This window comes from Mus caroli, unplaced genomic scaffold, assembly GCF_978045245.1.
Source record: "Mus caroli unplaced genomic scaffold, Mus_caroli_1 scaffold_15, whole genome shotgun sequence".
Classification (NCBI taxonomy): Eukaryota; Metazoa; Chordata; class Mammalia; order Rodentia; family Muridae; genus Mus; species Mus caroli.
Window position 1 is genome coordinate 10,104,698 of NW_028227270.1, and position 13,453 is coordinate 10,118,150.

General features: G+C 43.2%; 1 long non-coding RNA gene across 1 annotated transcript; it reads right to left on the reverse strand.

Moving 5' to 3' along the window:
* Positions 1–9,179: 9,179 nt before the first annotated feature.
* LOC147000857 (uncharacterized) lies at positions 9,180–10,650 on the reverse strand. Its single transcript, XR_015045491.1, has 2 exons — positions 10,438–10,650; positions 9,180–9,475 (listed from the first exon to the last, which is right to left on the reverse strand). It is a non-coding gene; the product is annotated as an uncharacterized LOC147000857 (long non-coding RNA).
* Positions 10,651–13,453: the final 2,803 nt, after the last annotated feature.

Sequence of the window (13,453 nt, forward strand, 5' to 3'; positions counted from 1 at the left end):
CCGGCAGGACAGAAGTCAGACCTGTAATGCCTCTGTACTCAACTTAGTGGCAATGGAAGAAGGAGACACTAAGTAGAAGCTTGAAGAGGAATCACAAGGGATTTTGAGAAGAACAGACTTGGTAAGCGAGTGGAATGGGTGGAGATACAAACAAAGGGATCATAACTGTGGCCGCATTCCCTGTGTGTTCGAGAATTTCAACTAATGATCTTCAGTGCGTGAGCACTGTCGGATGTTGCCCTGCTGCTTGCTTAAGGTTGCCTCGACCCAGCGTTGAGGTCTTGGCTGGAGGCTAGTTAGTGTCTCATTTTGGGTCAGCAGTAGAGTCAACACCCCAACCACTTCCCTTACCGGATTCTCATCCTCTGGGTCACTGTCTAGTAACTCTGGTCACCAAATCGTGAGCAGCACGCAGCTAGACAAGTAGCCCCCATGACTTTTATCATACTTACGTAAACCAGAAAAGCTATTAAAGCAGTTATGTGGGACCTTTGGCTGCATCGCTCTTCTGGGATCACTTTATGAGCTTTAGGCTAAAGGATGTCAAAGGATAAGAAAGAGAACGAGAATAAATCAGAGCATCTTGATTGTGCATATCAGGGGGCCCTGCTCTCCAGTGCTGTTCTGGTGGGATTATAGGGTAACAGAGAGGATGGGTGGATGGGGTCACTAGTATGTATGTGTAGAAAAGTCCATACTGTGTTGATATAATACTGGGAATTAACTGTTACAAAGAATAAACAATTGCAACTTATTTGTACTAATAGTTCTAAATGCTTTATGATTATTTATTTTATGTAGGCATCATTATTCCTTTTTTAAAAAAATAATTTCAAGGTTTTACTTCTCCCACAGAAATAACTCTTTCATGCATATCTGATCTTTGGATTAGTCTTTTTGATTGTATATTTTTTTTAAAAATTAAAGTTATTAAATGAAACATTAAAATTTTCTACCCTTACATACATTACCCAAATGTGTCTCTAGTTTACTCTTTGTCGATAGAAACTATTCATTCCATGGCCCATAATATTTATCAATTAAAAAAGAGTCACAGAGGTAGCATTTTAAAATTGAAGAAGTAAAAACTGTATGTAGGGCTGGCAAGATGGCTCAGTGGGTAAGAGAACGCCCTGACCGTTCTTTCGAAGATCTTGAGTTCAAATCCTAGCAACCACATGGTGGCTCACAACCATCCATAATGAGATCTGATGCCCTCTTTCTGGTGTATCTGAAAACAGCTACAGTGTACTTACATTAAATAAATAAATAAATAAATAAATAAATAAACCTGTATGTATATATTATGTTATGAGATGCAATTTGGCAAGTATATGCCTAGAAAATAAAATACCTTCCCAAGAGCAATTGAACTTGAATCTCTTGGACTGAGACTTTAGTGAATTATGTTTATTATATTACATTTAAACAAATTACTCAGGTTTCCTTGATTCTGGGGAGCTAAACGCATGCATGTCGGGCAAATGATCTACTAAGTTACTCTTATGTTACAGGTAAGGAACAGAAAGAAACTTTGGGAGGTGGGTTTTCCAAAGAACACTAGATTCCGTCTCAGTCAGAGACACTGCAGGCGTTCATTATTACCACACCCCTATCATCATCCCATAACAATTCTATACTTTATAAGCCCAAAAGTTCAGAATACCCAAGATTCAATTCACAGACCAAATGAAGTCTAAGAAGAAGGAAGACCAAAATGTGGATGCTTCAGTGCTTTTTAGAAGGGTGAACAAAATACTCACAGGAGGAAATATGGAGACAAAGTGTGGAGCAGAGACTGAAGGAAAGGCCATGCAGAGGCTGCCCCACCTGCATATACAGTCATCAAAACCGGACATTATTGTGGATGCTGTGAAGTGCTTGCTGATGGAAGCCTGATGTGGCTGTCTCCTGAGAGACTCTGCCAGAGCCTGACAAATACAGAGGCCAAGCTCTCAGCCAACCACTGGACTGAACTCAGGGGTTCCCAATAGAGGAGTTGGAGAAGGAACTGAAGGAGCTGAGGAGGTTTGCAGCCCCATGGAGGAAGCAACAGTGTCAACAGGCCAGACCCCCCCAGAGCTCCAGGGGACTGGACCACCAACCAAATAATACACATGGAAGGCCCTATGGTTCTGGCCACATATGTGGCAGAGGATGGCTTTGTTGGACATAAGTGGGAGGAGAGGCCCTTGGGCCTGAGGGTATTTGATGTCCCAGTGTAGGGGAATGCCATGGTGGGAGAACGGGAATGGATGGATTGGGGAGCACCCTCAAAGAGGCAGGGGGAAGGAGGATGGGATAGGGGGTTCCCTAAGGGGAGACCTGGAAAGGGGAAAACATTTGAAATGTAAATAAAGAAAATATCCCCCCCCCCCCAAAAAAAAGAATTCCACACTATCTCCACTAAAAAAACAAACAAAATTTAAACAATATCCACAAACCTCAAACCAAAAACAAACAAACAAAACTCCCAAACCAAAAACCAAACCACTAAAGGGAGAGGCTGTTCACGGTGTTGATGAATGTACATCCAAAGGAAAATAGACCCAAGATGGACATGTTTCCCTAGAGAATTTTCTACTGTTAAAGTACTCAGAGAACTTGGCATTTCTGTGAATTGATAACCAGGAAGAACATCCCCTTCTGTCACCAGTCCTCACAGAAAGTGTCTGGGTTAGGGGCACTATATAGGAACTATATAGTTCAGGAGGCAATTCCATTACAATCTCTTAACTTTTAATCATCATTAAGCCGTTAGTCCATTTGCTTTTTAAGAGGCAGATGAGGGGGGGGCTTTCTGCTTGACTGGTGCCTGTTAAGTCCCCATTTTCCCTCTTGGAGGCACAGTCTTACAATCTGGCGTTTGGTTAGTAATCTGTAGGAAATTGAAATGTGGTTGGAGGCAAGAAGGTGAAACCTGAGTCCTTAGAGTGTCGACTGCCATGAGCCATCTGGTGGGTAGATCTCATCACAGCCTAATGGGGATGTGGGATGGTCTACATTAGTATGCTTGAAAACAACTTCTCACCTCTACCTTAACGTTCCCAAACCTGGGCATGTTCTGGGGAACAGGTAGGAGAAGAGGATGTCCTACCTGAGTATTAGCTCACAGAAATGCCAAGCTCTCTGAGCATGTTAATAGCAGAGAACCGTCTAGGGAAACATGTCCGCCATGGGTCTATTTTCCTTTGGAGGCACATTCATCAAGGGCACCCTGCTCGGCCCCTTGCTTTAGTGGAGTCACTGTAAAATGCTTATGGAATGATGATGGAAATCTCCCCAGCAGGACGCAGGGCTCTGGGCAGCGTTCAGATGACCTGGCTTCTCGCCTCAGCCTTCTCTTGTCAGATCTGTGATCCAAAGCAGACGGAGCAGAAGAAACCGGAGTGCATCATCTTGACACAGAGTTGGACTCTGTTTCCCAGGGCTTGGCCACGTATGCCGCATCTGCCTGTGATTCCACTGCATGGTAGAAGCAGAAGACAAAATGAAGATGAACAGCAATCCTGTCAGTCCTACAGCTTTTGATGTGAATACAAGTATTTAGATTTACAATGGTTATATTGAAAGAGGACCATCGTCATTTTTAATAGAGCTGTGATTGATGTCAGTGGGCAAAATTGGAATTGTGGGTACCTGCAAATATATAAACACAAACTAGGCACCTGTGTAAACATCTCTTCAGAGCACCTTCCTGCTTCCCTCCCACCTCCCCCTTCCTGTAGTATGTACCGCGTGAGCATTGAATCCCAGGCCTGGCGCATATGAGGCATGTGCTCTGCCATGGAGCCACATCTCCAGTGTCAAAACTTTTGAAGATATATAGACAAACCCTGAGTTATGGTAAATTCTAAAGAAAAGGTTGAGCTAAATGTTTGTTTAATAAATATTTCATTAATGTTTATTAGTTTTATTGAATACTTCCTCAGGTCAGGTTAATGATCTTCATTTCTCTCTCTCTCTCTCTCTCTCTCTGTAGTCTATATACTGATCAGCACATTGGGATGACTTGCGCTGTAATTGGGACCTTGTATATAGCATGTTGTATAAAGGAGGATGCAGCCTTAATGTGGTTGCTTCTGCTTTGGTCTATTTAAGGGGTCAAAGTAAAAGGCGTGTGAGTTTTGAAGCCTTCCACTTACTCTTCATTGCAAGCTTTGACTCTGAGCTCTTGAACAGTTTCTGTCGGGATCTGATCGTTTCCATATTATTCCATATCCATTTAGGAATGTACGTATCCACACTGACATTTAAAAATAACAGAGATCAATTTTGGGGAAAGACATTACAAAACTGCAGGATAAGGGAATACAATCTTCTCAGTTTAATTTGGTCCATATGTATTGACAAAAGATCAAAGAGTTTCATGTCCTAAAGGAAAATAAATGTAACTCTAAGAATCCTTCTCCCCATACCCCCACCCCGAGACAGTCCATCTGCTATTCTTAGAACCCATCTGATTTTTTGTGTTTTTCCAAAGTCTGAGCCAAAGTGAATATCGTTAAGGACCATCCCATTGACTGAGCCGATGGCTCCCTGCAGATCTTCAATTTAGCCCCCCCCCAAAGTTTGTTAATCATATTGCATGTAGGGCAGTGGTACAGCTGAGGGAAATGCGGTGAGTGCTTTCATTTTTTTTAAGGGAAAATGACATCCAGAACATAAGCAATAATGAAAGAACCCAGACTTTAATACTAGCTACAATAGCAAGGCCTATTCATGACTGTGTGGGATATTCTGAGCTATTACTGTAACTACAAGGGAGTAAAAGAACTAACACACACTCTCTCTCTCTCTCTCTCTCTCTCTCTCTCTCTCTCTCTCTCTCTCTCTCTGTCTCTCTCTCTGTCTCTCTCTCCAATAAGTATATGGCTTATGGAGAAGAAAAAAGAAGATGGAGAGGGGAGTGGAAATCAATACAAAACTATTGTCAGCCGTGATAAGTTCTCTAGGTTAAATAGCCAGAATTCAGTATTATCTGTGTGACTTAAGAGAAGGGTCTGTTTCTCTGAAGAGGTAGACTCTAAACTGAGATGAAGGGTGACGCCCTAGTCATGGGTCATGATCATAGCACTTGCAGATGATTATGTAATGCAGCGAGACAAACACAGGTACCTTTTACAAAGCTGTGGTGAGAATTCTAGGGAGTCACCATGGAGATAGGGTGCCCCTCAAAGCTGGCAGCAGGGAAGCTGGGTGTGGTGAATGCCTTTAATCCCAGCAATCAGGAGGGAGGGGCAGTGGCAAGGGCAGTGGGAGGGGCAGGTGGATCTCTGAGTTCTAGGTAGCCTAGGAACTCTCTCTCAATAACCAAAAACCAAAAACCAAAAACCAAAAATCAAAACCCAAACCCAAACCCAAACCCAAACCCAAACCCAAACCCAAACCCACCAACCACCACCAACAAAGATGGCAGCCCAGACCATCACTTCCTGAAGGGTAGAGAAGATAAACAGCTTCTAAGCCCAGAAAGGTATGGATCAACAGATGAACTGGCACCTTGACTGAAGGACCATCAATCCTGAAGTGACCCTGCACTTGGGGAGGAGGTGGGGAGGGAGAGAGTGAGCTGAGGAAGTAAGTGCCATGACCTTGCTCTCCTGTCAGGGCATGTAGGAGCAGACCTATAGAATGTGAGGAAGGGAGGCTGTACCACAGCCAGCATTTCCAGTCTTGGCATACCTACCTGTATCTTTTGGAGTAATTTGTTGCTTTTATGTTTAATTTTTTTTTTATGTTTAAAAGACTATTTTTATATTTATTTTATGTATATGCACGTTGTGGCTGCACATGTGTGTACCACATGTGTGTCTGATGCCCATGGAGGTCAGAAAAGGGCATCAGAGCCCCTCCAACTGGAGTTAGGAATGGTTGTGAGTGTTGTGAACCAAACCCTTCTTAAAGAGCAGCAAGTGCTCTTAAGCCCGGAATCTGCCCAGCCCTTGCTTTTATGTTTTTGTCCTTCAAAAAATTCTCCCTTTAAAAGTAAACTCGTCCTAAAATAGTGAACAATTAAAGTACTACTCAGTATCAGTTAAAGGGACTAGTTACAAGTTAAGAATTTAAATGTGACTTTATAATAAAAATTGAGGCAAAACATGAAATCAGTAACATTGTATTATTAGAAATTGGAGCAAATTCTAATTAGTGTACCTCCCTGACCCAAGACAGGGTTTCTCTGTGTAGAAGTGGCTCTGTAGCCCAGATGGCCTTGAACTCAGAGATCTGCCTGCCTCTGCCTCCAGAGTAGTGAGATTAAAGGCATACTACTACTGCCCACCTGCATATTTTGTTTTTTAAATGAACAGTATTTATCTTTTTGGTGGTGTGTATATGTATAAAGTGTGTGCATATTTGCGTGTGTGGGCATGTGTGTGCGTGCCTGTGTGTGTGAACGCATGTGCATGCAGGTGTCTATGTATGGATGTGGATGTAGGGTCCAGAGGATCACGATGAGAGGTGTCCTCAATTGCTGTCCACTGAGGTGTCACTGAGGTGAGTTCTTGAATCAAGAACTCATGTCTAGCTGACTGGCTCCCATGGGGAGGTTATAAGGTGTGTGGCATTTATGTGGATGCTGGGATCTTTGTCTTAGTCTTGCATGGCGGGTGCTCTACTTGCTAAGCCATCTCCCCAGATCTGTACTATGTTATTTCTCCTACTAGCTAAGTTGATGAATTCTGGTACTGACATATAAATCTATAAAGCAAGCAAACCAGCAAAACCCTGAACGAAGGAAACATCTCTTAGGGAAATGCTGGCCCGTGATTTATTGCATGAGGTAGAATTTGTGTGATTAACTGAAGATCACCATGGCGTTGCATTAACTCAGTCATCAGAACTGCATGACTACCAAAATGAAGAAGAGAATGGAATAAAGAGTAGTTGTAATTTTCTTGAATAGGGATAGTCAAGAGACTAACTTATCTGGGACCAAGCATAGAAGAGGATTTGGTCATAAAAAAAGAAAGAAAGGAAGAAAGGAAGAAAGGAAGAAAGGAAGAAAGGAAGAAAGGAAGAAAGGAAGAAAGGAAGAAAGGAAGAAAGGAAGAAAGGAAGAAAGGAAGAAAGGAAGAAAGGAAGAAAGGAAGAAAGGAAGAAAGGAAGAAAGAAATCTTAGAAAATACAGAATAGACATGGTTACAATCACTTGAGTCAAACACTTGAACAGTGTTCACAGTCTGCTTTCTCCCTAGTACTACACATTTCCCCTCCCTCCCTTCCTCCCTCTCTCTGTCTCTTCCTCATTCCCTCAATCCTCCAGTCCCCCCTCATGTCTCAGACTTCGGCTACTTTTTCTCAGCATTTAACCTTTACCATACCCATTAGGCAAGATGGTTGTCAGAATCGGATTTGGTACACTTGAGTTTAGCATCCTTTTCTCCACAAAAGGAATGATTTCCTTCCAGAGGAGACAAGAATAGTCCCCCAAAGTTAGTTTTTGTCTTAAAAGTTGACTTAATGTATTTAATATAAATTTCACATTTAAAGATGTTGGGAATTTAAGTACATGTCAGAATTTAAATACATGTGAGTGCCAAGCCACGTATTAGGCAGATGTCCAACAAGCAATTGCTTTAAAGAAAAAGCCCAGAGGCATTGTGCTTTAGAGAGGAGAGTGATGGCTTAGTCATGGACCAATGGTGTCTGAGGTGCCCATAGAAGGCTGAAGAAGAAATAACTAGCAGGCAAGCAGAGACAGAGAGCTGGGATATGGGAATATCCCATATGCTTAGAATTATGGGGGATTATTACCTATTTTAAGGCCCTTTCAAGCCAAGGTAAGCCCTGTTTTTCAAAGTTACAAACAGATTGAGGACTGCAAGAGGCTCTGGGCCTGGCTGTGCCTGGTGTTGGAACACTTTCTCTCCTGGGCTGTGGTACCAAAACAGGGCTGTGCTCTACTGTTCTCTTTGGAATCTCTTGCCTAAGGCTTCGGCTGTTCTTTTCCCCACTGCTATTTTTATCTATTTAGTGGTGTGGGTTTTTCTAAACTCTCTCTTCATTTATTTTAGACCAGTGCTTAAAAAAAATGAATCCACGACAGGATTCTTTTCAAGGGGGATGCGAGGTCAAAAGGATCCCATTCTAAAAAGCAATGAGGCAGATCTGAGTGGTTCCTTATGGGGTCAGCTTTAGATCTACATACATGCAGATGGTGATGATGGTGGTGGTGGTGGTGATGGTGGTGATGATGGTGATTTGAGGATTTGTAACCTCTCCCTTAGCTGTGAGGACAGTCTGGTGCAGAGAATATACACATGGATACATGAACATGGTGTCACGGTCAGGGTACCAGCTACTGATTCTGAGGTATGATCTGTGACTTTACATGGCTTTGGTAAGTGTTGTGTATTTACATCTGCCATTCAGAAAGATGTGTGTTCAGCTGATGTGAGGAGAAATTTATTTCTAAACAGAACAGACGAAGGCAGAGTGTCAAGATGGATTTACTCTGTCTGTCTATCTATCTATCTATCTATCTATCTATCTATCTATCTATCTATCTATCTATCTATCTATCATTCAATCTAACTATCTATCTGTGCTATGGGTCAGACCCAGGGCCTTGCATATACCAGGCAGGTGCTCTATTTACTAATTATAGCTCCAGCCCTCATCTTTAATGATTTTTAACTGTAAAAATCATCATAGATTCAAATGTTTTAAACAACATGAACGTATCATCTCATGGTTCCTTCAGATGCTCATGTTGGCTTGGTTGCTTTTCTCTTTCCAGGGTTCTCAAGATGAAAACAAAACAAAACAAAACAAAACAAAACAAAACAAAACAAAACAAAACAAAAGGTCTCTTTATAGTAACACCTAGATCCATGTTTGATTGAATAGCCAGGGCTGGAAAGCCTAGGGAGACATCTTTGACATTCTTATTGCCATGCTGGGTCCAGGTGGGTCCCTTAGATGTTCTTATCATACTCCACCATTTTAGAATCCTCATGGTTCTTTCAGAATTGGCGAAAATTCTCCTGTGAGTGTGGGGAGTATGAGTGTGTGTGTGTGTGTGTGTGTGTGTGCGCGCGCATGCGTGAGAGAGAGAGAGAGAGAGAGAGAGAGAGAGAGAGAGAGAGAGAGAGAGAGAGAGATCAGCACTGGTATGGTTCCTCGGTCCGTAGAAGCCAGAGTGAGACAGCTGAGCCACTGAAAAAGCGGGTTGCTTCTTAGATATGTGCAGGATGTATTATGAACTACATTGTTTTCCTCCCAAATTCATGGCCGCTGTTCTTGCTCCCAGCATCTTAGTGTAGAGCTCCATTTGGAGATGAGGTCTTTAGAGACATAATTAGGTTAAAATTAAGTTTGTAAAGGCTCCCGGGGTGTCTCTAGTCTAGTCTCTGGCTTTATAAATGAAATCAAGACAGAGATGTGCAGAGGCAGGTAGAAGATGTCATACACGGAGGTAGAAGGCTTCAGAAGTGCAGCTGGCTGATGCTCCATTCTGGACTTCCTGCTTCTAGAAATTGGATGAAAATAAATACATCTTTAAGTGATCCAGTGTGTGGTCCTTTGTTACAGGACCCTAACAGACTAACACAGGGGGCTTTGTCCCTACAAGGAAAGTAGAAATTCCTTTTTTAAATATATTTTTTATTAGATACTTTCTTTATTTACATTTCAAATGTTATCCCCTTTCCCAGTTTCCCCTCTGAAAATCCTCTCTCCCCTCTCCCCCTCTCCATGCTCCCTAACCCTCCCACTCCTGCTTCCTGGCCCTGGCATTACCCTATACTGGGGCATAGAACCTTCACAGGACCAAGGGCCTCTCCTCCCATTGATGACTGACTAGGCCATCCTCTGCTACATATGTAGCTAGAGTCATGAATCCCACCATGTGTTTTCTTTGGTTGGTGGTTTAGTCCCTGGGAGCTCTGGAGATACTGCTTAGTTCATATTGTTGTCCCTCCTATGGAGCTGCAAACCCCTTCAGCTTCTTGGGTCCTTTCTCTAGTTCCTCCATTGGGGACCCTGTGCTCTCCCCAATGGATGGCTGTGAGCATCCACTTCTGTATTTGTCAGGCACTGGCAGAGCCTCTCAGGAAACAGAAATGGGTAGAATTTTCCTTTCTGGATAGAAATTCCTATCCAGAGGGAAACAAAGGGGCAGCCCCAGACTCTCTCTGTGACTCTGGGAAGAAATCAACTGTCTGCCTCAAGCCTCTGGAGTTTCCCCACAGTGGGCGCTGCTGTTCCTACCTGGACACATACATATGCTTAGGGCGAGGTTATACTCCAAGTAAGGGTTGTTCTCTCTTGATAATTTCAGGACCTTGCTTGTGCGGGCTTGAGAGCAACTTGCCCAGGTAATTGGGTTTACAGAAGGCCTTTCTTATAGTGCTATGGTTCGTCAAGAATATGAACACATCTAGTGGGAACGGAAAGAGCACGGGGGCAGGGTGAGGTGGTCTGGGTTCTTACCTTAAAGCTGCTACTTTTGTTGTTGTTGTTTTAATCTTTGAAAGGAGGGGCTGCACTTAGAATTCCGCCATTCTGTGAATCATTAGTCCCTACAGAACAAAATGTGGACCCCAAGTCGTCGGTTGGTTCTCTTAGTCTTTTTTAGGAAGCACAGAGACATTTCTGCTGGTGTTGTGCTAGTTCCGGTGCTGTGCTGGTTCCGTTCCGGTGCTTAGCGAGTCTCCTGTTTTAGCCAAAAGGGAAGATTTCTCAACACCGTTGTTGGCTAGAGTCAAAGTTCATCTCAGGAGATCTCAAAGACAAGATATTCATTTACTTTCTATTTTTAACTCCACTTCACGTCGGAGACCAAAGTTTTCTCTGTGCTCGAGTGGGGCTATAGAAACAAAGCTAAGCAAGGGAAACACACTTCTCCCGAGCTAGGAGCGCTGCCTCTCTCCACCCAGTCCTGCTGCTCTCCAGAGCATGCTGGGCTCCTAGCGTGGAACTCAGAGAATGTGCCCAGCCCATCTGCTGCTGCTCTTTGTTGCTGTGTGTGTTCAATTTCCTGAAGTCAGATGGTTTGTGTTAGGATATTGAATTTTCATGTCCAGTAAATATTTGCATGCACAACCCCTGCGAAATGTGGGGTAAACACGGCTTTTTCAATTTCCTGTAAATTAAGTGTATTTTGACTTTGAACCTGCTCGAGGAACGGGAGAAGCATCAGGACACAGCACTGAGGGTCAGTTTGGATTTACCGTTCTTGGCGTTTGCCTGAGCAAAACTGAGCGTGAAGGACAGGGTCTCCATACTCAACCTCAGTGGCCTTTCTTGGGCCCCGTTTCCATCGGCGTCATTCCAAATGTGATGATAGCTGTGATGGTTATCTGTGAGCTCAGGTTTACTAATTTATGAGGCTACTAGTAAAAGTAAAAGTAAAAAAACTAATTTTGCAATGTTTGATGTCTAAAATATCTTACCCATAGATCTCAAGTTATGATTTTTTTCTTAGTTTTTCGAGACAGGGTTACTCTGTGTAGCCTTGGCTGTCCTGGGGTAGACCAGGCTGGCCGTGAACGCAAAAATTAGCCTGCCTCTGCCTCCCAAGTGCTGGGATTAAAGTCGTGCGCCACCACCGCCCGGCTAAGTTATGATTTTTTTAAATAAAAAAATGTAAAATTTCTTTTGTTGTTTAAAAATTATGGATGTTTTTCCTGCGTGTATGACTGTGCATCATATGAATGTCTGGTGCATAGGGAGGTCAGATGGAGGAGCCAGATCACACAAGACTGTAACAAAAGATGGTTGTGAGCCACACTGTGGGTGCTGGTGAGCTCTCAACAGACTCAAGTGTATAATGTGTTGGGGATCATCTTTTAAAAAAATATCATTCCAGCTCATCTCCTGGGTATGATGTCACTTTTAAATAGGGCCTCAGTGACTCAAGGAGAAACTTGGGAGAAAGCTGTGAATTTTCAGGGAATTTAAAAAACACTTTAAAAAATTCAAAAATATGGAGAGTTTAGTGTAATTAAGGAAGAATTCCAAGAGCAAGGCATGATGGAGATCTCGTTATTTACCATAGCAACAGGATTGAAAACAGGATGAGAAACTGCTATGTACCCTCAGGCACCACGGAGAGCCCCAGTCAGCGGGAGCCAGCTCTGAACACAGGTTCTGTTTTACCATCAGCTATGATCTGACGTGTTCTGTTAGAGTCTCCAAAGACTCGACACAAACAGAAGGTAGATCCCATTTGCTTGGAAGGTATGGTTGTCTGAATGAAAATGGCTCTCATAGGCTCATAGGAGAGTGGCACTATTTGAAAGGTTTAGGACATGTGGTGTTGGGGGTGGGCTCTGTAGTTTCAGATGCTCAAGCCAGGCCCAGTATCACTCTTTCTTCCCACTGCCTAAGGATGTGAATATAGAAGTCTAAGTTTCTTCATCACCATGCCTGCCTGCATGCTGCCATGCTTCCTGCCACGATGACAATGAACTAAACCTCTGAACTATAAGCCAGTCCCAATTAAGTGTTTCCTTATAAGAGTTGTCATGGTCCTGGCGTCTCTTCACAGCAATAGAAACCCTAATTTTGACTGAGATAGGAGGGGTAGAGTTTTTATGGAGGTGACTTTGAAGTATATACCTATAAGGACCTAATTAAAATGAAGAAGGTGGTAACTTGAAGAGCCAGAGATGTCTCCATTAAGGCAGCTGATGAAGTTCTGTAGGGAAGTGCCGTTTGTCAGATCCTTGAAAATTGAGTGTGGGATAAAGACATGGTAAACTAACAACAGTAACAGCAACAAAGACTAGAATTTGAATGTCCTAAGCTTCATACGCTCTTAATGTATTCCCTTGTAGACCCTGAAAGACTTCCAGGGAGCATACATAACTTTTGCCTGAATTTTAAAAGGGGCAGAACCAGAGGCAAACGTGACCTGGCCAGTATCACACACACTTGTATTTATATTCCCTTGCTCTGGTTCAAGCCTGTGTTGCTTCCAAGGAGGAATGATAATGAACAGAAGTTACATGAGCAATTGTGGAGAAAATACAAGGGTTTCTGTGGCATTAGTGTAAGATATGTGGCCTGTGAAATGGGAGGAGAGCCAAGGAGTTGGGCAGGATGGGGTGGGGTTATAGCATCCTAGTATATATGCTTAGGGTGTGTGAGTCCCTGAGTTTGAGTCCCAGCATGAGAAAGAGGAAGAAGAGGGAGGAGGAGGGGGAGAAGAAGAACGGGCGGGGGGGGGGGGTGGGGGGGGGAGGAAGAACCTTGAATTTAATCCTAAGAGATCTTTTAATTTCTCTCCCTCCCTCCCTTACTCCATTGTGAGTTTTTGCCCAGGGAGTAAAATGGCTCAGTGAGTAAGAACACTTGAGGTGAAGCCTGGTGACCAGGATTTTGTCCCCAGAGAGAACTGACTCTTGATAGTTGTTCTCTGACCTCCACATGGGTGCTGTGACAAGCCCTCTCCTCCCTGCAGTGAACAAATGAAAAAAAGGAAAACCATGTGTTTTTGAAGGTT